Source organism: Bos indicus x Bos taurus, chromosome 11, assembly GCF_003369695.1.
Source record: "Bos indicus x Bos taurus breed Angus x Brahman F1 hybrid chromosome 11, Bos_hybrid_MaternalHap_v2.0, whole genome shotgun sequence".
Classification (NCBI taxonomy): Eukaryota; Metazoa; Chordata; class Mammalia; order Artiodactyla; family Bovidae; genus Bos; species Bos indicus x Bos taurus.
The window spans coordinates 41,321,705-41,343,087 of NC_040086.1; the positions used below are offsets into that span (position 1 = coordinate 41,321,705).

A 21,383-nucleotide genomic window follows, 5' to 3' on the forward strand; every position below is an offset into this window, starting at 1 on the left:
ATGGAATCAGCTAATTAAATCTTATAAAACTTAATTGAGCACTCTTTTGTGATCATCTTCCAAGGACCACCTAAGAATTAGAAATATTAATAGAAGGAAAATTTGTGCACTGCTCAGTCAAGCTTCAGAGTAAGTCTTGGAAATGTCTATGACAGAAGCAAATCTGCTTTTTTCTTAATCACTACTGTATTAAAATTCCACCTTGTAGTATAGTTAGCTATGGGTGCACCTGTCATATTCCATCTAACTGGATCAACTTCTTATAGACCAACTCTATTGATCGAATAAAACGGGTATTGAATCCCTATTTTGTTGTGAGCCCTAGTAACACAAGGAAAAAGATGTAACTGCTGACCTCATGAAGACCACCAACTGGTGGTGTACATGTGAAGAACTGAATTTGTGATTCCTAGGGCAGCACTCTTCAAAGTGATGTTTACGCATCAAGGGTTAGAAAGAGCATGTTTGATAATATTAAAACATTAGATAATATTAGAATATCTAGATTTTTAGATGAGAAATTATATTTTACTAATATTGAAAATATGGATTTACATATACTGTGTATATATCATTATGCATGATTATATGCTAAAGGTACTTTTGGGGTGGAGCTATAAAGGTGGAAGACAACTGTTAACATTACACAGTTCTGTATACCCACTGGATGTCAGTAAACAATTGTTGAATGAAAACATTTAGAGCTCATGTTAGTCAATTTTTATATTTTCCCAGGTGCACTAAAATCTACGTCCTGTCCTTTTGTCCACCGTGCTTTCTCTACTGCATTTGCCCTCAGTGACCCGATTGCCTCCATTGTAACTGAAGGTGGGGGTCCAGCTGCTTGCTGCTCAACAGCCAATAAGGAGGCAAGGTTGGTGGAAATGAAAGTTTGCTGTATTTTGGATGCTAGCAATGGGTTTGGGGGTGGGGCAGACTCCTGTCCAAAGGCTGACTCCCCTCAAATAACAATCAGTGAGCAAGAGCTTTGAGAGATGGAGGGAGGGGCTACATGTAGAAAGAGCACAGACAGTGCTGACAGTAATCATCAGTAGTGTGGTGGTCTGATCAGTGTCATCTTGAGTGTTTTCAGTACAGTTAATCTTCAATTCCAGGGTCAGTTTGTTCCAATTTCTTTGAGGCCAGCTCTCAGAATTGTGACTGCTTATGTCATGGCTACAGTCCTGTCATCTTGTAGTTAGCTTCTTCTACCTGGTGGGAGTTTTAATATCTATAAAAGCTCAAGGAATATAGCTCAGAATATTGTCTATAGCCTTTGAGAAGGAACTAAAGATCCTTGACTTTGTTCAATGACTGAATTATTATTATTTGATCTCTTTTGACTGTTTTCCTTTATTTCTGCCTTTTCTCACTTCTCTGATTACACTTGTATTTTGGCTAAAGTTTTTCCTCAGACAAAAGGCAGACTGAGGACATGGGGGCTAAGGGCCCCAAGGTTCTGCTCCATTTCACCCTGACCTGGAACTCATCGCTCCTCCTTGTCCTACTGCTGAGCAATTCAGAGCTCCTAGTTCAACTGACTTGAATAGAACTGAATTTAATGTTTCCCTTCAATGCATTTCTGATAATGTTTTTATGAGGAAACACACAGCAAGCTTCACAGAAGCTTCGCTTCACTTCAGTTCCTTAGTGTGAGCATTTTAAACCCAGTGTTCTCTGACCCCCCCTCAGGTCTTTATCAGTGGGCACATGAGGCAGTGTCTCTGGGTCACCCAAAGTAAGAAAAGGCTTTCCAGGTGGCGCAAATGGTAAAGAACCCACTTGCCAATGCAGGAGACATAAGAGATGCGGGCTCAATCCCTGGGTGGGGAAGATCACCTGGAGGAGGGCATAGCAAACCCACTCCAGCTGCCTGGAGAATCCCATAGACAGAGGAGCCTGGTGGGGTACAGTCGATAGGATTGTAAAGAGTTGAACACAACTGAAGTGACTTAGAACACCATGTAAGAAAATGTCATCATGATTAGATTTCTAAACTTTCTCCCTCCGAACTTGTGGTTGACTGATCATTATTTCTTCAAGAAAGAGTTAAGATTTATTTCCAGGGGTTAGAGTAGGGCTTCTTAGCCTCATCCCTATTGACATTTGGGACTATTTAATTCTTTGTTTTGAGGGTTATCCTGCGCTCTGTAAATGTTTAGCATTATCTCTGTTCTTTACCCACTAGATGCCCATAGAAGTACCTCTCCTTCCCCATAAATGTCTCCAGACCTTGCCAAACGTTCCCTAGGGAGTAAAATTGCCCCCAGTCGAGAGCCACTGGGTTAGGGTAAAATAGTATGAAGCATTACAAATAATACATTGTGGTTCAACAAGCAATAGGTTGACCATGTGGTTGAGTTCAAAAGTGATGTGAATATATGAAATGTGAACAATCGAAAATGATTTATTTGAGAGGTTTGTGTCAACTCCAATCCACTGCTAATCAAACTGATTTCACATTGTGTGTGACTAATAACTTAAATCTTACTCCTCTCTGATCTTGTTTGTCCATGGGGGCAGAGATTTTGAGCAGTGAGATGGTAAATGGTAGGAAGGGTAACATGGAGGATATACAGACAAAATAATACATTGGTGAGGGCTGATTAACAGCATATTTTCTGCATAACCCAATACATCAAGGCTATCAGGCAATTCTATCACTTATGACATCCACTGGGAGGTGTGCCCAGAAACAGCTAACAAAAGGTAGTATGGTATATAGGAGGAGATGATTCTTGAAATCTCATTATTAAGTGGCTCAAGGTCAGCTTCACAACACATTAGCAGAGCGCATGTTTTCTGAATGAGGTAGGTTATTTTACTCTGAAGACTTCCTCTAATTGGGAAGTCTTTAAATCTTCAAACATGAATATGTTGGAGAAGGGATTCAATTTTGTGTGAGTAGAAAATAGGAAAAGATTTGCTTGACCAATATATCTCTCCTTTCCTATGAGAACTAATGGAAAAACAACCCGCCTACTCCAATGGGCAAGCTGTCCATTTTCTGAATTTATGTTAGATAGGGACTTACTAGGAATCCAAGATATTGCAAACACGACTTGGGTCAAAACTGTCAATTACATGGAGAAATTATGTACAAAATTAGGATTTTAGAGACTCAGGATTTTTGGCAGATAACTAGATTCTAAACCCCTCTGAAATCAGAATAGAGTCCAATGACCCTCTGGAGAAATCCTTCCATTAAATTTGCAATTCTTCCATGTTTGACACTGTCCAGAGAGCAAACAAATGAAGGCTCTTTTTATAAAATGTTCTTTTTCTTCCTACCTGGCCAAAATCTGTCTCTAGATTTTCTGTGGGCTATACTTGAAAAGGTACGTGTCCTGTGGCAAGTGCCATCTAGAACTTATGCTTCTGAAAATTAAAAATGGCTACTGTTTGTTGTTTTGTCACTACATATTACACCTACAGATTGTTTAAATGAGAAAAGTAGAGAAAACATATCTCATACATATGTAAGAGCATGTGTAATAGAATGTATACATTCAATAAGATGAGACATTAGATATTGCGTGTGTAAAGTGATACAGATTTTAAGGTATATATATATATATATATATATGCATCATATTTATTTGTCTTATGGCAACTATGTATATAGACTTTAAAACCATTTGAATATTAGCTTTTGCATAATTGAGAAACTGCTGTCACCAGCCTGTAAGCACAAAAGCAAAAGACATTTTAGGAATTGCTTACACTGAATTGCGGGTGATTTGAAATAAATTTGTAGGAAGCTTATTAAATCTTTTCTTTCTTTACTGAAAAAAACACCAAAGATCATTTCTGTAAGGCATCGGTCTGTCAAATCTGTATAAACAAGTATAAATGTTAAAAAAAAGTAAAGAATACTAATCAAGAGACACAAGACATACACTGCTTAATAAATCTTGCCTTCAATTTATTTGTCTAGTATTACAAAGGCAGAGAAGATATCAATTAATATAGGCAAAGAGGACCCATAATTTATAATTAACTGGCAAGTGGTTTGTAACAAACAGCAGCACGGAGTCTAATAGCCGGTAGAAAAATAACTAGTGTTGATTTGTCCCTCGGCAAATTAATAGAGTGCTTATCAATGACAGGGTTACATAAAACTGCTAAATAAATAATCATCAGTGAGTTCGAGTGAAGCAGATCTTTAACAAGCTTAATCTGAACCTCTTGACATCGGTAGACTATGAAGAGATTAAATGGTAAGAAAGGGAAGATAGAGCGTGCATATTGTAAGCCTGCTCAGGAACTGTACCAGATCATGTTCTTATGTAATGAGAAATAAAAAACATTTTTATTGCAAAATTACATTGAAAAATGATTTTCATTATAATTAGAGTGAAAATTATAAAAGATATATCAAGGAAATGCTGAATTGGAATTTGCCAGATGAGAGTTTCACTACATCTCTTAACAATGAAAACACATAATTTTCGTCACTTTTGATATATTTTTGCTCGTTTGCTTCACTTTTATTACTCACCTTTGTACACGCCATGCGTTCCAACTCATATGTCACCACAGCTACACCAGCGAGCTTATTTTTGGTTATTATGGTTCCACTATCGAAGAAAATTAATCAAGATCCTATATTTAAATGGACAGTTCCATCCTGCCTTCTCAACCACCCCCAGCCACTTACATGGAATTCTAAGTTTTTGTTACAGGATGCTTCATTCCTTAAGGTTTCTCTGGTACACCATTTGCAGTGCTGTGAATTAACAGACCTGTATAACACCTCCAGCCTTTTCTCTGAGAGGTTTTTAAAGTCACCCTTATTTGTTGGTATATTACCAGTATCATACCACCTGTGTTTCTTAATTAATGAAATGAATATTCTTAAAACCATGGAGCTTTGGGAGAAATATTCTGAATCAATATGTCGTTATGCCTCAGATATTAACTTTTCTTAAAAGACTCTTTTTAAAAGCAATTTTAGGCTCACAGAAAATTCAAAGGGAAGTTGCTGAGATTTCCCATATACAATGTCTTTTTAAGATATACATAGATAAAGCCACTCACAAAAATAGGGAGATGCCATAATTCTTAAATAGAAATCTGGTTTCCAGTGGGAGATATATATATATATATATATATATATATATATATATATATATATATATACATTCTCAAAAGTGTTTCAGTGAGAGACAAAACATGAGAACCTGGAGCTGGAAAGTCACAGATTGCATGCCATGTGGCAGTTTTCTGCTTCCTAAGCTAGAACACGCCTGACCTCATTTCTACCTTCTTTGGACTTGGGATGGCCACCTCTGTGGGGATTCACCCTTAGATTCCTAAGTCTTTGCTACTCTTATGAACTACTGGCCAAGATTCAGCTGTAGGTATAGTAGATCACTTACAATTTATTTATAGGATATGTCTTATATTTTCATGTTAAACATCCACTTGTACCAATGAAAGCTGCTGGTATTGAGTGTGAATATGTGTGCAAATGTGTTCAGTGAACTTTGTAACTCACAGCAAGCTACTCAGAGACTTCAAATATTATTGTACATGCCAGTGTTCAGATCTGGGTCATCAGCATCACTGCTTTTCTGAACTTCAGTTCCAATTTCCAGTAACCTTTTGGACATCTCACCCTTCATGTTCCATGAGATCTTTATATTCACATACTGAAAACTGAATTCAGAATGTTGTTGTTCAGTTACTAAGTCATGTCCGACTTTTTGTGACCCCGTGAACTGCAGCATGCCAAGCTTCCCTATCCTTTACCATCTCCCTGCATTTGCTCAAACTCTGGTCCATTGAGTCAGTGATGCCATCCTACCATTTCATCCTCTATTGCCCCCTTCTCCTCCTGCCTTCCATCCTTCCCACAGAATAAAGGCATGAGCTTTCACCAAGTTTTTTTTTTTTTTTTCAAATTTAACCAACTAGGAGACATCCTTAATCTCCTTCTCTCCCTCATGTCTTCTGTCCACCCCAAATCCCCCTCCCCAATATGAATATATGTACTCTTTTTACAAAAACTTTATTTTTTGCTGTACTGGGTCTTCTTTTGCTGTGGCTTCTCTTGTTGAAGAGCATGGGCTCTAAGCATGCAGGCTTTAGTAGCTGTGGTGTGTGCTGTTCACAGGCTCCAGAGCATGGACTCGGTAGTTGTGGTGCTTGGGCTTAGTTGCCCCATGGCATGTGAGTTACAAGGGAACTATGCAACTAAACACTCTCTAATATTAAATATTAATAGGTTCCCTCCTATCTATTTCTTTTGCAACAACCTTTATTTAGGCCCTTATAACATCCTACCTGAGATTTTGTAATAATTTCTGCGATGGGAAGAGTAATGGCCCCTGAAAGATGTTCATGTCCTAGTCCCCAGACCCTGTGATTATGCTACATGGCAAAGGGGAAGTAAGATCACTGATAAGCTGATCCCAAAATGGGGAGATTGTCTTGGATAACTGGGGGAGAGTTCATTTTAACCACAGTGGTCTATAAAAGTGGAAAAGAGAGGCATAAAAGAAAGCCAGAGTGACCTGATGTAGAAAATCTCAACCTTCTGTTGCTGCTTTGAAGGCAGAGGAAAGGGTCACAAACCAAGGAAAGCAGGTGACCTCTAGGTGCTGGAAAAGACAAGGAAATGGGTCCACCCTAGAGCCTCTGTGTTGTGCTTAGTCTCTCAGTCGTGTCGGACTCTCTGCGACCCCATGGACTGTAGCCCGCTAGGCTCCTCTGTCCATGGGGATTGTCCAGGCTAGAATATGAGAGTGGGTTGCCATGCCCTCCTCCAGGGGATCTTCCCAACCAAGGGATTAAAACCCAGGTCTCCAACATTGCAGGCAGATTCTTTGCTGTCTGAGCCTCTAGGGAAGCCCAATTCATAGTGGGGACCTTTTGTGTGAGAGGCAAACGTGATAAGCACTACACTAAGAAAACGAGGTAAGGTAAAGGTAAAAGTATTAGTGACTCAGGCACGTCTGATTCTTTGCAACCCCATGGACTGTATGTAGCCCGCCAGGGTCTTCTGTCCATATAATTCTCCAGGCAAGAATACTGGAGTGGGTTTCCATTCCTTCTCCAGGGGATCTTCCTGACCCAGGGATCGAACTCAGGTTTCCTGCATTGCAGGCAGATTCTTTACCATCTGAGCCACCAAGGAGCCTCTAGAAGGCAGGCAATTCTGCCAACACCTTGGTTTCAGTCCAATGAGAACTCTGTCAGACTTGGAACCCCAGAACTGGAAGATAATAAATAAATTTGTATTGTCTTAAGTCACTAACGTTTTGATAATCTGTTATGACAGCAACAGGAAACTCATACAGCTTCTTAGCAAGTTCTCCTGACTTTACCTTCCTTCTCTTGGATCTATTTTCCATACTTTCCCCCAAATTATCTTTAAAAATAGATATCTGGCTATGACACTCTCTTACATTAAATTCTTCAATGGTTTCTTATCTCGACCAGGATCAGATTGTACTGCTTTCTCATGGCACACAAAGCTCTGCATCCTCTGTTCTCAATTTCCAGCTTTTACTCTAATGTTGTAGAACCCTTCCTCTTTTTTTCCCCTTACCTGCATTACACAAAAATACATTCTACATTCAACACATATTATCTTAATCACAGTTTCTGGAAAACACCAATAATCTTTATGGCTGCTAAGTACTTGTTTATACTCATGACTTTTGGTGGTGTGCTCATCCCTCACTTCCTTCCTGATCAATCCGCCCAGCATAAGTTTCTCTAATACTCGGTTCAATGTATGTCTTTCATGGCTATTTACACAATTTTGTTCTTAGTTGCTAAGTCATGTCCGACTCTTTGTGACCCCATGTGCTATAGCCCTCCAGGATCCTCGGTCTGTGGGATTTCCCAGGCAAGAATTCTGGATTTTTCCATTTCCTTCTCCAGGCAATCTTTCTGACCCAGGGTTCGAAGCCACATCTCCTGCATTAGCAGGTGGATTATTTACTGCTGAGCCACGTGGGAAGCATACTACTGCCCTTGGCTAGACCTGGTAAGCACCAACTAAGTTCTCTATGTAGCTCTCCACGGCTCCATGTGTCCTACAAGGAATAACTCATTTATTCCTCACAGCATCACCAAGATAAAGAGATATTATGAACTCAATTTTACAGCAGATGAAACTGATGCATAGGATGAAATTCTTACACAGGGAAGTTGAATCATATTCCCCAGTTATAAAGCTAGTATGAGGTGGAGCTGAAACTCAGTCTCAAGCAGTCTGACTCCAGAATCTGTGCACAAAGCATTACTTTGTATCTTCTCCATATCCAAAACATGGTCACCTTAGTGAACAACGAGAAGAACTGCTTTTTTGACTTTGTGGAAAGGATAAACTTAGTTAATTAAAATGCTGTTTTACTGGGGATGTTGACAACATGACACAGTCAAAGTCACTAACTCTCTGATGTCTCGTTAGCTTTGATGTATTTGGTTCATCAAACAGAGTCTTTCCAGGCCAAAATTCCATTTGCTGGAATTTTTAAAAATTGCATCTATGTTCATGAGGAATATTCATCTGCAGTTTTCTTGTAATGTCTGTTTTTGGTTTTGCTATTGGGGTAATTCTGACTTCATAAAATGAGATGGGAATTATTTCCTTCTCTTCAATTTTGTGAAAGAGTTTGTTTAAAAATTGGTATTATTTTCTTATATGTTTGGAAGAATTCAGCAGTAAATCCATCTTGTCTTGCAGTTTTGTTTGTGGGAGAGTTTTAAACTGCAAAAAAAAAAAATTTTAATGTAATAAGATTATTAGAATTATCTTTCTCTTCTTGAGCAAGTTCTAATAGTTTCTGCAAATAATTTTTTCATTTTTGTCTAAGTGATTGAATTTATCAATATAAATTTGATATAATATTCCCTATCCTTCCAGTAGACTAAAATACTTAGTCACCTCTTCCTTTTCTAAAAGTGAGGATCTGTGTTTTCAGACACTCTTTTTTATTAATTACTCTAGCTGGAAATTTACCCATTTTATTGATTTTTTTTCTAAGAACCTGCTTTTGGTTTTACAAAACAATGACTAGTATGCTATTAATTCCATCCAAGTACATTTTTATCTGTAGGAGTTTTTGGTCTTTTTATCCTTCATGCTGCTGCTAAGTCGCTTCAGTTGTGTCCGACTCTGTGCGACCCCATAGAGGGCAGCCCACCAGGCTCCCCCATCCCTGGGATTCTCCAGGCAAGAAGACTGGAGTGGGTTGCCATTTCCTTCTCCAATGCATGAAAGTGAAAAGTGAAAATGAAGTCGCTCAGTCGTGTCCGACTCTTAGCGACCTCATGGATTGCAGCCTACCAGGCTCCTCCATCCATGGGATTTTTCCAGGCAAAAGTACTGGAGTGGGGTGCCATTGCCTTCTCCGTTTATCCTTCATATCTCTTCTTAATTCTTTGAACACATAGAATACAGTTATAATAGCTGTTTTAATGACCTTGTCTTCTAGTACTAACTCGTGTCAATTTTGGATTTGTTTTAATTGATTGATTTCCTTTGCACATCTGGTAACATTTTGCCCTGTTGGGTCCTGGTTATTTGTGTATTTCCATACCCATTTTTGTCTTTTGTTTTGGTGGCTCAGACAGTAAAGAATCTGCCTGCAATGCCAGAGACCTGGGATCCATCCCTGGTTCAGGAAGATCCCTTGGAAAAGGAAATGGCAACCCACTCCAGGATTCTTGTGGGAGAATTTCATGGACAGAAGATCCTGGTGGGCTGCAGTCCATGAGGTTGCAAGGAGATGGACAACAACTGAGTGACTAACACTGAGCTACCTGGAAAGTTGAGTTCTGGAGAGTCCAGAGGAGTACTTAGCCTAGGGCAGTTATTTCGCACTAGCGAGGCAAGCACTCTTTACAGTGCTCTGTGAATTGTGGGATTTTCAGTCTTGCTGGTGGGAATAGGCACTCTCCCAGCCCTGTATGGGCACAAGGCAGGGTTTTCTCTAATCCTTGGGTCAATTCTTTCACCATCCTCAGGTAGTTTCATCCCAGGCCTGTGCTGATAAGTACTCTGCTAAATTCTCCAGGGCCCCTCTACAGATCTCCAGGGTTCTTTTCCTGTGCAGCCATTTCCTCTTCAGCTCTCTGTCTTGCTGTTCTAGCTGCCTGCCTGTATCTCCCCACATTCCTCTCTGTCTCCTCAACTGCGGGTTTGGGTGGGCTCTGCCTGGGTGCCCTTCTCCCTATACTACAGACTGAAAACACTCTCAAAGCCCAAATACATGGCAGTTGTAGGGCTCAGTCGTTCCCATCACTGAGGGATCACTGTCTATTGCCTGATATGTAATGCCTTGAAAACCATTATTATTGTCCAGTGTTTTTAGTTGTCTCAGGCAGAGATTCAACATGATCGTTTTCTACTCCATCTTGGTAAGAAGTTATGTCAGCCTATCTTTTTGCTCATTTAGGGGCTTTGTGTTGGGGACAAAGATTCAGGACCCCAAAACTGAATGTTATGATTTGAACTAGGAAACCTGATGAGTCTGAAGTTTTCTCAACCTTCGGGACCTATGTGCACTTGCTGGGAATAAGAAATGGATGGTTTCTGGCAGAATTGGGGTGTACAAAGAAAGTGTCTAGAGAGTCTGTCCTGGTAATACTGGCCTACCCAATGATCCCAGTTCCATTCTGTAGCACTCAGGGATAAAGCTATATAGAGGGCACTCCATGGACTTGCTCTTATAGTAACAAATAGGACCTACCAGGGGGTGGTCCCAAGATGGAGGAGGAATAGGACCGGGAGACCACTTTCTCCCTAACAAATTCACCAAAAGATCATTTAAATGCTGAGAAACTTCCACAAAACAATTTCTGAACGCTGGCGGAGGACACCAGGCCAGAAAGGCAGCCCATTCTCTTCGAAAGGAGGTAGGACAAAATATGAGAGACAAAAGAGAGACAGAGACCCACCCTGGGGTGGGAGTCGTAAAGGAAGAAAAGGTTCCAAACAGTAGGAAACCCTCTCACAGGCAGGTCTGTGGGGAGTTTTGGAATCTCAGAGGGCAACATAACTGGGAGGAAAAAAAAAAAAAAACACAGAGTACGCGCCCAACTGCAACTGCCAACAGAGAAGTAGCCCAGTAAGTAAGCATCTTACTTACTTATGTCTGCCATCAGTAAGCAGGGGCTGGACAGGGAGGCAGGGGCTGCATTGCTTAGGGTATGGACGGGGCCTGGATGCCCTGAGGACAATCAGAGAGCTAATGTGAGATAGCAACCCAAACTGTGGGATCATGAGAGAGGAAAAAAAAAAAGAGAACTTTCCTGCAATAAGCTCTGAAGTGTAGCCTGACTTGCTCACAGGACAAAGGATTGAGCAAATACCAAAGGAGAGCTATCCATCTGCGTACAAGGCCCCTCCCTCCCACCCTGCCGGAGGTAGAGAGGCAGGCATGTGACAGCCAGAGCCGAAGGCAAGAGGCAATCTCGGGTCCAGAGGCTGGCATCCTCCAGCAAACTGTGATCAGGCTCCCAGTTGCTAACCATGTCTTCCTGGGATTCTGGACAGTTGACATCTACCAGGAGGGTCCCAGCCTGAGATCAGCTCCCCAGAGGAGACACACGGCACATCTGAGATGGTGCTCTAGCAGTGCACCTGGAAAGCCAAGCCATTGGGGCTGGGGAGGTGATTAAGATGCACGGTCCACCTGGAACAGTGTGCTCACCAAGCACCCGGTTGCCTGAGCTGCTCGGACTTGGGAAGGGCACAAAACACACACCCAACCGAATCTGTGCCCTTGAGGAGTACCTGAGAACCTGAACCTGAGCAGCTTACACCTGGGGAGTGCACAAAACGCAGGGCCCACTTTGGACGGTGCTCCTGCAGAGCACCCTGGAGCCTGAGCAAATGTAGACCTAGAAAGCACACACTGCAAGCTGGGGCAAACCCAGTGTCGTCCATACACTGTGAGCACTCCCCACACACACCAGCGATATTTGTTTGCACTGTCCCTTCCTCCCCACAACATAACTGAACAAGTAAGCCTAAATAAGTGACCACCTTCACCCCCTTGTGTCAGGGCAGAAATTAGACACTGAAGAGACTTGCAAACAGAGGAAACTAAAATAAATTTAAAAAAGGGAACTACTCGGGAATTGACAGGTACAACAGATTAAAACCCTGTTGTTAACATTGACCAAGCACTGTAGGGGGCCTATAGCCCTTGAGAACAAGTACAAGCTGGAACAAGGACCTATCTGAAACTGAACTGACTCCACACTGCCCACAACAGCTCCAGAGAAATTCTTAGATATATTTTTACTATTATCACTTTTTAATTTTTAAAAAAAATTTTTTATTACACCTTTAATTTTCATTTTTATAACCTACTATTTACCTTGTGTGAAAGTGAAAGTCACTCAGTCATGTCTGACTCTTTGCGACCCCATGGACTATACATTCCATGGAATTCTCCAGGCCAGAATACTGGAGTAGGTAGCCTTTCCCTTCTCCAGAGGATCTTCCCAACCCAGGAATCTAATCCAGGTCTCCCGCACTGTGGGCAGATTCTTTACTGGCTGAGCCACAAGGGAAGCCAAAAAAAGACCCTATTTTTAAAGCAAATTTCATATATATATATTTTATAATTTTTATGGTTTTGTATTTTTAATATTGTATTTTTGAGAGTCTAACCTTTACTCTAGATTTTTAATCTTTGCTTTTTTGTATTTGTTATCAATTTTGTACCTTTAAGAATCTAATCTTCAGTACCCATTTTCACTTAGGGGTGTGATTACTGGTTTGATTGCTCTCTTCCTGTTTAACTCTCCCTTTTCTCCCCCAGGTCACCTCTGTCTCCTCCCTCCCCCTTCTCTTCTCTGCTTAACTCTATGAATCTCTCTGGGTGTTCTGGGCTATGAAGAACACTTAGGGAACTGATTACTGGCTAGATTGGTCTCTCCCCTTTTGACTCCCCCCCTTCTCCTCCTGGTCACCTCTATCTCCCTCCTTCCTTTTTTCTTCTCTGTGTAACTCTGTGAAACTCTCTGGGTGTCCCTTGCTGTGGAGAATTGTTTCATCATTAACCTAGATGTTTTATCATCTGTGCTGTATGGATGGAGACGTCTTGAGGCTACTGTAAGAATAAGACTGAAAGCCAGAGGCAGGAGGCTTAACTCCAAAACTTGAGAACATCAGAGAACTCCTGATTCCAGGGAACATTAATAGACAAGAGCTCATCCGAAAGCCTCCATACATACACTGAAACCAAGCTCCACCCAAGAGCCAACAAGTTCCAGAGCAAGACACACCATGCTAATTCTCCAGCAAAGCAGGAACACAGCCCTGAACCTTAAAAGACAGGCTGCCCAAAGCCATGCCAAACCCATATACACCCCAAACTCACTACTGGCACTTCGTTGCACTTCAGAGAGAAGAGATCCAGCTCTACTCACCAGAACACAGGAGCAAGCTCCCCTAACCAGGAAACCTTGACAAGCCACTAGTCCAACCCCACCCACAGGGAGCAGACTCCACAATAAAAAGGAACCACAAACTTCCAGCCTACAGAAAGGGGACCCCAAACACAGCAATCTAAACAAAATGAAAAGGCAGAGAAATATTCAGCAGGTAAAGGAACATGATAAATGCCCACCAAACCAAACGAAAGAGGAAGACATAGGGAGTCTACCTGAAAAAGAATTCAGAATAGTGATAGTAAAGATGATCCAAAATCTTGAAAACAAAATGGAGTTACAGATAAATAGACTAGAGACAAGGATTGAGAATATGCAAGAAATGTTTAACAAGGACCTAGAAGAAATAAAGAAGAGTCAATCAATAATGAATAATGCAATAACTAAGATCAAAAGCACTCTGGAGGGAATCAGCAGTAGAATAACTGAGGCAGAAGATAGGATAAGTGGGGTGGAAGATAGAATGGTGGAAATAAATGAAACAGAGAGGAAAAAATAATTAAAAGAAATGAGGACAACCTCAGAGGCCTCTGGAACAATGTTAAATGCCGCAACATTCGAATCATAGGAATCTCAGAAGAAGAAGACAAAAAGAAAGGGCATGAGAAAATATTTAAGGTGATAATTGTTGAAAACTTCCCTAAAATGGGGAAGGAAATAGCTACCCAAGTCCAAGAAACCCAGAGAGTCCCAAACAGGATAAACCCAAGGTGAAACACCCCAAGACACATATTAATCAAACTAACAAAGATCAAACACAAAGAGCAAATATTAAAAGCAGCAAGGGGAAAAAGAACACAAAAGGGGATCCCCATAACGATAACAGCTGATTTTTTCAATAGAAACTCTTCAGGCCAGAAGGGAATGGCAGGACATACTTAAAGTGATGAGAGAGAAAAACCTACAACCCAGATTAGTATACCCAGCAAGGATCTCATTCAAATATGAAGGAGAAATAAAAAACTTTACAGACAAGCAAAAGCTGAGAGAAATCAGCACCACCAAACCAACTCTTCAACAAATGCTAAAGATCTCTAGACAGGAAACACAGAAAAGGTTTATAAACTCAAACCCAAAGCAACAAAGTAAATGGCAACAGGATCATACTTTTCAATAATTACTTTAAATGTAAATGGGTTGAATGCCCCAACCAAAAGACAAAGACTGGCTGAATGGATACAAAAACAAGACCCCTATATATGCTGTCTACAAGAGACCCACCTCAAACTAAGTGACACATACAGACTGAAAGTAAAGGGCTGGAAAAAGATATTTCATGCAAATAGAGACCAAAAAAACCAAGAGCAGCAATATTCATATCAGATAAAATAGACTATGAAATAAAGGCCACAAAAAGAGACAAAGAAGGACACTACATAATGATCAAAGGATCAATCCAAGAAGAAGATATAACAATTATAAATATATATGCACCCAACATAGGAGCATTTCAATAGTTCTAAGGCAAATGCTAACAAGTATCAATGGGGAAATTAACAGTAACATATTAATAGTGGGAGACTTTAACACCCCACTCACACCTAAGAATAGATCAACCAAAGAGAAAATTAGCAAGGAAACACAAACTTTAAATGATACAATCAACCAGTTAGACCTAATTGATATCTATAGGACATTTCACCCCAAAGCAATGAATTTCATCTTTTTCTCAAGTGCACATGGAACATTTCCAGAATAGACCACATCCTGAGCCATAAATCTAGTCTTGGTAGATTCAAAAAAATTGATATCATTTCAAACATCTTTTCTAATAACAATTAGATGTCAACTACAGGTAAAAAACTATTAAAAATACAAACATATGGAGGTTAAACAACACACTTCTGAATAACTGACAAAACATGGAAGAAATCAAAGAAGAAATCAAAATATGCATAGAAACAAATGAAAATCAAAACACAACAACCCCAAACCAACGGGATTCAGTAAAAGCAGTGTTAAGGGGAAGGTTCATAGCAATACAAGCATACCTAAAGAAACAAGAGAAAAATCAAATAAATAACCTAACTTTATACCTAAAGCAACTAGAAAAAGAAAAAATGAAGAACCCCAGGGTTAGTAGAAGGAAAGAAATCATAAAAAATAGGGTAATAAATGAAAAAGAAACAAAGGAGACTATAGCAAAAATCAATAAAACTAAAAGCTGGTTCTTTGAGACGATAAATAAAATAGGCAAACAATTAGCCAGACTCATGAAGAAAAAAGAGAAGAAGAATCAAATCAACAAAATTAGAAATGAAAATGGAGAACTCACAACAGACAACACAGAAATACAAAGGATCATAAGAAACTACTATCAGCAACTATATGCCAATAAAATGTACAACTTGGAAGAAATGGAAGTATTCTTAGAAAAGTATAACCTTCCAAAACTGAACCAGGAAGAAATAGAAAATTTTAACAGACCCATCACAAGCACGGAAATCCAAACTGTAATAAAAAATCTTCCAACAAATAAAAGCCAAGGACCAGATGGCTTCACAGGTGAATTCTACCAAAAATTTAGAGAAGAGTTAACACTATCCTACTCAAACTCTTCCAGAAAGTTGCAGGGGAAGGTAAACTCCCAAACTCAGTCTATGAGGCCACCATCACCCTAATACCAAAACCAGACAAAGACGCCACAAAAAAAGAACTACAGGCCAATATCACAGATGAACATAGATGCAAAAAATCCTCAACAAAATTCTAGCAAACAGAATTCAGCAACATATTAAAAAGATCATACATCATGACCAAGTGGGCTTTATCCCAGGGATTCAAGGATTCTTCAGTATTCGCAAATCAATCAATGTGATACACCACATTTTGAAAGATAAAAACCATTATCTCAATAGATGCAGAGAAAGCCTTTGACAAAATTCAAGATCCATTTATGATAAAAACTGTTCAGAAAGCAGGCATAGAAGGAACATACCTCAACATAATAAAAGTCATATATGATGAACCCACAGCAAACATTATCCTCAATGGTGAAAAATTGAAAGCATTTTTCCTAAAGTCAAGAATAAGACAAGGGTGCCCACTCTCACCACTACTATTCAACATAGGTTTGGAAGTTTTAGCCACAGAAATCAGAGCAGAAAAAAGGAATCCAGATTAGAAAAGAAGAAGTAAAACTCTCACTGTTTGCAGGTGACATGATCCTTTACATAGAAAACCCTAAAGACACCACCAGAAAGTTGCTAGAGCTAATCAATGAATATAGTAAAGTTGCAGGGTATACAATTAATACACAGAAATCCCTTGCATTCCTATACAGTAACAATGAGAAAACAGAAAGAAATTAAGGAAACAATCTCATTCACCATTGCAATGAAAAGAATAAAATACTTAGGAGTAAATCTACCTAAAGAAACAAAAGACCTATATATAGAAAACTGTAAAACACTGATGAAAGAAATCAAAGATGGCACAAATAGATTGAAAAATATACCATGTTCGTGGATCGGAAGAATCAGTAGAGTGAAAATGAGTATACTACCCAAAGCAATCTATAGATTCAATGCAATCCCTATCAAACTACCAATGATATTTTTCACAGAACTAGAACAAATAATTTCACAATTTGTATGGAAATACAAAAAACCTCAAATAGCCAAAGCAATCTTGAGAAAGAAGAATGGAACTGGAGAAATCAACCTGCCTGACTTCAGACTATACTATAGAGCTACAGCCATCAAGACAGTATGGAACTGGCACAAAGACAGAAATATAGATAAGTGAAACAAAATAGAAAGCTCAGAGATAAATCCACGCACCTATGGACACCTTATCTTTGACAAAGGAGGCAAAAATATACAATGGAGAAAAGACCATCTCTTTAACATATGGTGCTGGGAAAATTGGTCAACTACCTGCAAAAGATCGAAACTAGAACACTTTCAGGAGGCAAAAATATACAATGGAGAAAAGACCATCTCTTTAACATATGGTGCTGGGAAAATTGGTCAACTACCTGCAAAAGATCGAAACTAGAACACTTTCTAACACCATACACAAAAAATAAACTTAAAATGGATTAAAGATCTAAATGTAAGATCAGAAACTATAAAACTCCTAGAGGAAAACATAGGCAAAACACTCTCTGACATAAATCACAACAAGATCCTCTATGACCCACTTCCCAGAGTAATGGAAATAAAAGCAAAAAGGAACAAATGAGACCTAATTAAACTCAAAAGTTTTTGCACAACAAAAGAAACTATAAGCAAGGTGAAAAGACAGCCTTCAGAATGGGCGAAAATAATAGCAAATGAAGCAACTAACAAAGAATTAATCTCAAAATTATACAAGCAGCTCATGCATCTCTATACCAGAAAAAAATATGACCCAATCAAAAAATGGGCCAAAGAACTAAACAGACATTTCTCTAAAGAAGACAAACAGATGACTAACAAACACATGAAAAGATGCTCAACATCATTTATTATCAGAGAAATGCAAATCAAAACCACAATGAGGTACCATCTCATGCAGGTCAGAATGGCTGCGATCCAAAAGTCTACAAGCAATAGATGCTGTAGAGGGTGTGGAGATAAGAGAACCCTCTTACACTGTTGGTGGGAATGCAAACGATTGTAGCCATGATGGAGAACAGTGTGGAGATTCCTTAAAAAACTGGAAATAGAATGGCCATATGACCCAGCAATCCCACTGCTGGGCATACACGCCGAGGAAACCAGAATTGACAGAGACATGTGTACCCCAATGTTCATCACAGCACTGTTTACAATAGCTAGAACATGGAAACAACCTAGATGTCCATTGGCAGACAAATGGATAAGAAAGTTGTGGTGCATATGCACAAATGAATATTACTCAGCTATTAAAAAGAACACATTGGAATCAGTTCTAATCAGGTGGATGAAACGACCCTATTCTACAGAGTGAAGTAAGTCAGAAAGAAAAACACCAATGCAGTATATTAAGGCATATATATGGAATTTAGAAAGATGGTAACAATGACCCTATATGCAAGACAGCAAAAGAGACACAGATATAAAGAACAGACTTTTGGACTCTGTGGGAGAAGGCAAGGCTGGGATGATTTGAGAGAATAGCATTGAAACATGTATACTACCATATGTGAAACAGATCACCAATCCAAGTTCGATGCATAAAACAGGGCACCTAAAGCCGTTGCACTGGGACAGCCCAGAGGGATGGAATGGGGAGGGAGGTGGGAGGGGGTTCGCGATGAGCGACACATGTACACCCATGGTTGATTCATGTCAATGAATGGCAAAAACTACCACAATATTGTAAAGTAATTAGTCTTCAATTAAAATAAATATTTTTTAAAAGAATACATACAAATAGGATTTACCATTTCCTTAACAGATCCATGACTTTGATCTGAAAGATAAACAATTCAACCTGAGGACCCCAAACTCACGTATGAAGTGTTGAGGACTTGGTGAAAAGTTTTACTGCTTCTGTGCAGTACTTTTTTTTTTTGTCAGTTTTTACCAACTGCAGCTCCAAAATTTGTTACTGGGCTTGACATTTTGAAGAATCATTTGCCTTTTAAATGTGTCACTCACTTTTGTCTGACTGATCTTGCAGAGTCTAGGACCAAACATTTTCAATAAAAGTTTCAGCCATTATAAAAGGCAGTATTAAGTCCTCATACCGTGTTTTGAAAGGCTTTAGGTTGTTAACATTGAAATGGATGTCAGGTTTGAAAAAAAGTTGCTTTTTTTCTTTTCCTTTTTAGCTCAAAATTAATGCTTTCACTTCAGGGCTAGCAGAGCCGTGCCTCCACACGTTTCCAAACGTGCTGCTTTTCCAGGCTTATGTAACTCAACATTTGCCAGACTGTCCAGAGGAAGAGCAGAACCACTGTGGCCATCCCCAAAGACTATTTTCCTGGATTGCTTCACTCTATGCTTTATGATAATTTCAGGCTTTCTCACATGTCTGGGGCTGGCAATTTCCAGGGAGCACTTTACTTTATGCTTCTTGAACGAAGTCCTCTTAGAATAAGATAGCTTTGATTTTCTCTCCTCTTTCCCCTGGTTGTTTCCTGCCACTGGTAGAAGGGTGACTAATCCCTGGTGCCTGTGAATATGACAGTTCTCATGTCCATTGATGGAGGTGTCCATCTTCCCCATGTCTGATGTCTTAAGGTACTACTATATGTACCAGGAACATCAATTTAGGACATCCTCACCTCTTAGAGAAACCCCCCATGACAGCTGATGCCAACCACTTCCTATGCCAAGATCCCCCATGCTCTTTGCTGAGGGGAGTTTAATCCAAGATAAGAATGTTGTTACTGCTGCTGCTGATCTCTTGAACCCTGAATAACTTAGTGAGCTTTTGTGAAACTGTTCTGTTTTTGTCTGCCCTCCCATTGCAGTTGGGCTTCCCTGGTGGCTCAGTCAGTAAAAGAATCCACCTGCAATGCAGGTATACCTGGATTAGATCCCTGGGTGGGGAAGATCTCCTGGAGAAGGAAAGGGCAACCCACTCCAGTATTCTTGCCTGGGAAATCCCATGGACAGAGGAGCGTGGTATGCTATAGTCATGGGGTCACAAAAGATTCGGACTCAACTTAGGGACTAAACCATCACCATCACCATTGCAGTCATTCCACCCCAGACTTCAAAGGAAGTAACTCTTGAGCTGATATATGGTGGACAAGTAGGGTAAATCAGAATTTATTCACAGATTTACAAATAGGTCCATGTGACAGGAACCCATATGGGATAAAGTAGCCACCTGACTCTGGGATCTAGTTGTTCTCCTTGGCAGAGGGGCCTCACCTTTGATGGACTTCACTGCTCCAGCGCAAGTGTCTCTGCTTTCCCAGGAGGACCTGATTCTTCTGATAAATACGAGGGAAAGAAACTTTTAACACAAACCCTTAAACAGACTTAGATGTTCCTGAACTCTCAGTTGAACACACTTCTGGTTCAAGTGGAACTCCTGCTACTCTTCAAACAAATATCTTTACTAGGAATCCTCTTGGAAATGTTTAACTACCAATGGATTCCCAATGACAGTGAATTGATTCAGCCTACAGAGAGGAGGGCCATCTGGACACACCCTTAGAACTGTCAACTTTGCTGAAGATGAGGACTAGGGTAGAATGGGGGTGTTCTGTCAGTACCTTGAAGTCTCCCAAATCTAGAAAGGGGTAGTGATAGTTTTACAGGCTTACATGGTTTCCTAGAATGACTCCTGCTAAAGAATAACATTGAAAGGAAGATTGGTTGCTAGGTAACCCTATAGCATTGCATGGGTTCTGATACCTTCAATCTGGCCAGTGGGAAGATGGGCTGACAGAGGACCATGTGAAGTCAGGGTGGAGTGAGGCTGTAGGAAAAGAGGGATGGCAAGTTTCATCATAGAGAAGTTAGGGAACCATTAAACAGAGTGGGGAATAGATGTTACATGGCAAAAGCCATAGATCGGTACTTATTGGGCAATTAGGCATACCAGCGGTGAACACATGTCATGCGCAAGGTACAGAGCTTGGCACTGAGGAGCAATCAGAGAGTAACTGACGGTCAGAATGACTATCTTTTATTGAGCCTTCTCTATGTGCGAGGTGCTCTGCCACACGCAGTTGCCTATGTCATTCTCAGAACAACTTGATGAGGCAGATGCTCTTGTTCCCAATTACAGTCACAGCACCGAGGTTGGGGCATTTACTCAGTTCACACAGCAGTGGGGCCAGTGTGTTTCTTTCCCTTAACAGCTATAATAAGTAACATCATGTTGCCTTTTAGGAGCTTCCAATCCAGATGTGCAGAAAGTATCTGTATTTAAAAAAAAATAATAATTGATACAAGGCAAAATAATCAGTAACTACGTATAAATTGCACAGACCAACGTGTACCATGGTTTTGCCAAAGAAAGAAGTCCCTTTACATTGTGATGACCAAAATGTTTCACTGAGAAGGTATGATCTGGGCCTGCCTTGAAGAATA

At 40.0% G+C, this 21,383-nt stretch overlaps 1 long non-coding RNA gene across 7 annotated transcripts in view; it reads left to right on the plus strand.

The window, feature by feature from the left end:
- LOC113901227 overlaps positions 1-21,383 on the plus strand; it is a 688,350-nt gene that overhangs the window by 535,497 nt on the left and 131,470 nt on the right. For 6 of the 7 annotated variants that reach the window (XR_003513357.1, XR_003513361.1, XR_003513356.1 and 3 more), the window contains one exon: positions 736-874. This is a non-coding gene — a long non-coding RNA (uncharacterized LOC113901227). Of the gene's footprint in view, positions 1-735; positions 875-7,893; positions 8,000-21,383 lie in introns of all 7 variants that reach the window. The other variant, XR_003513358.1, reaches the window with a different exon arrangement.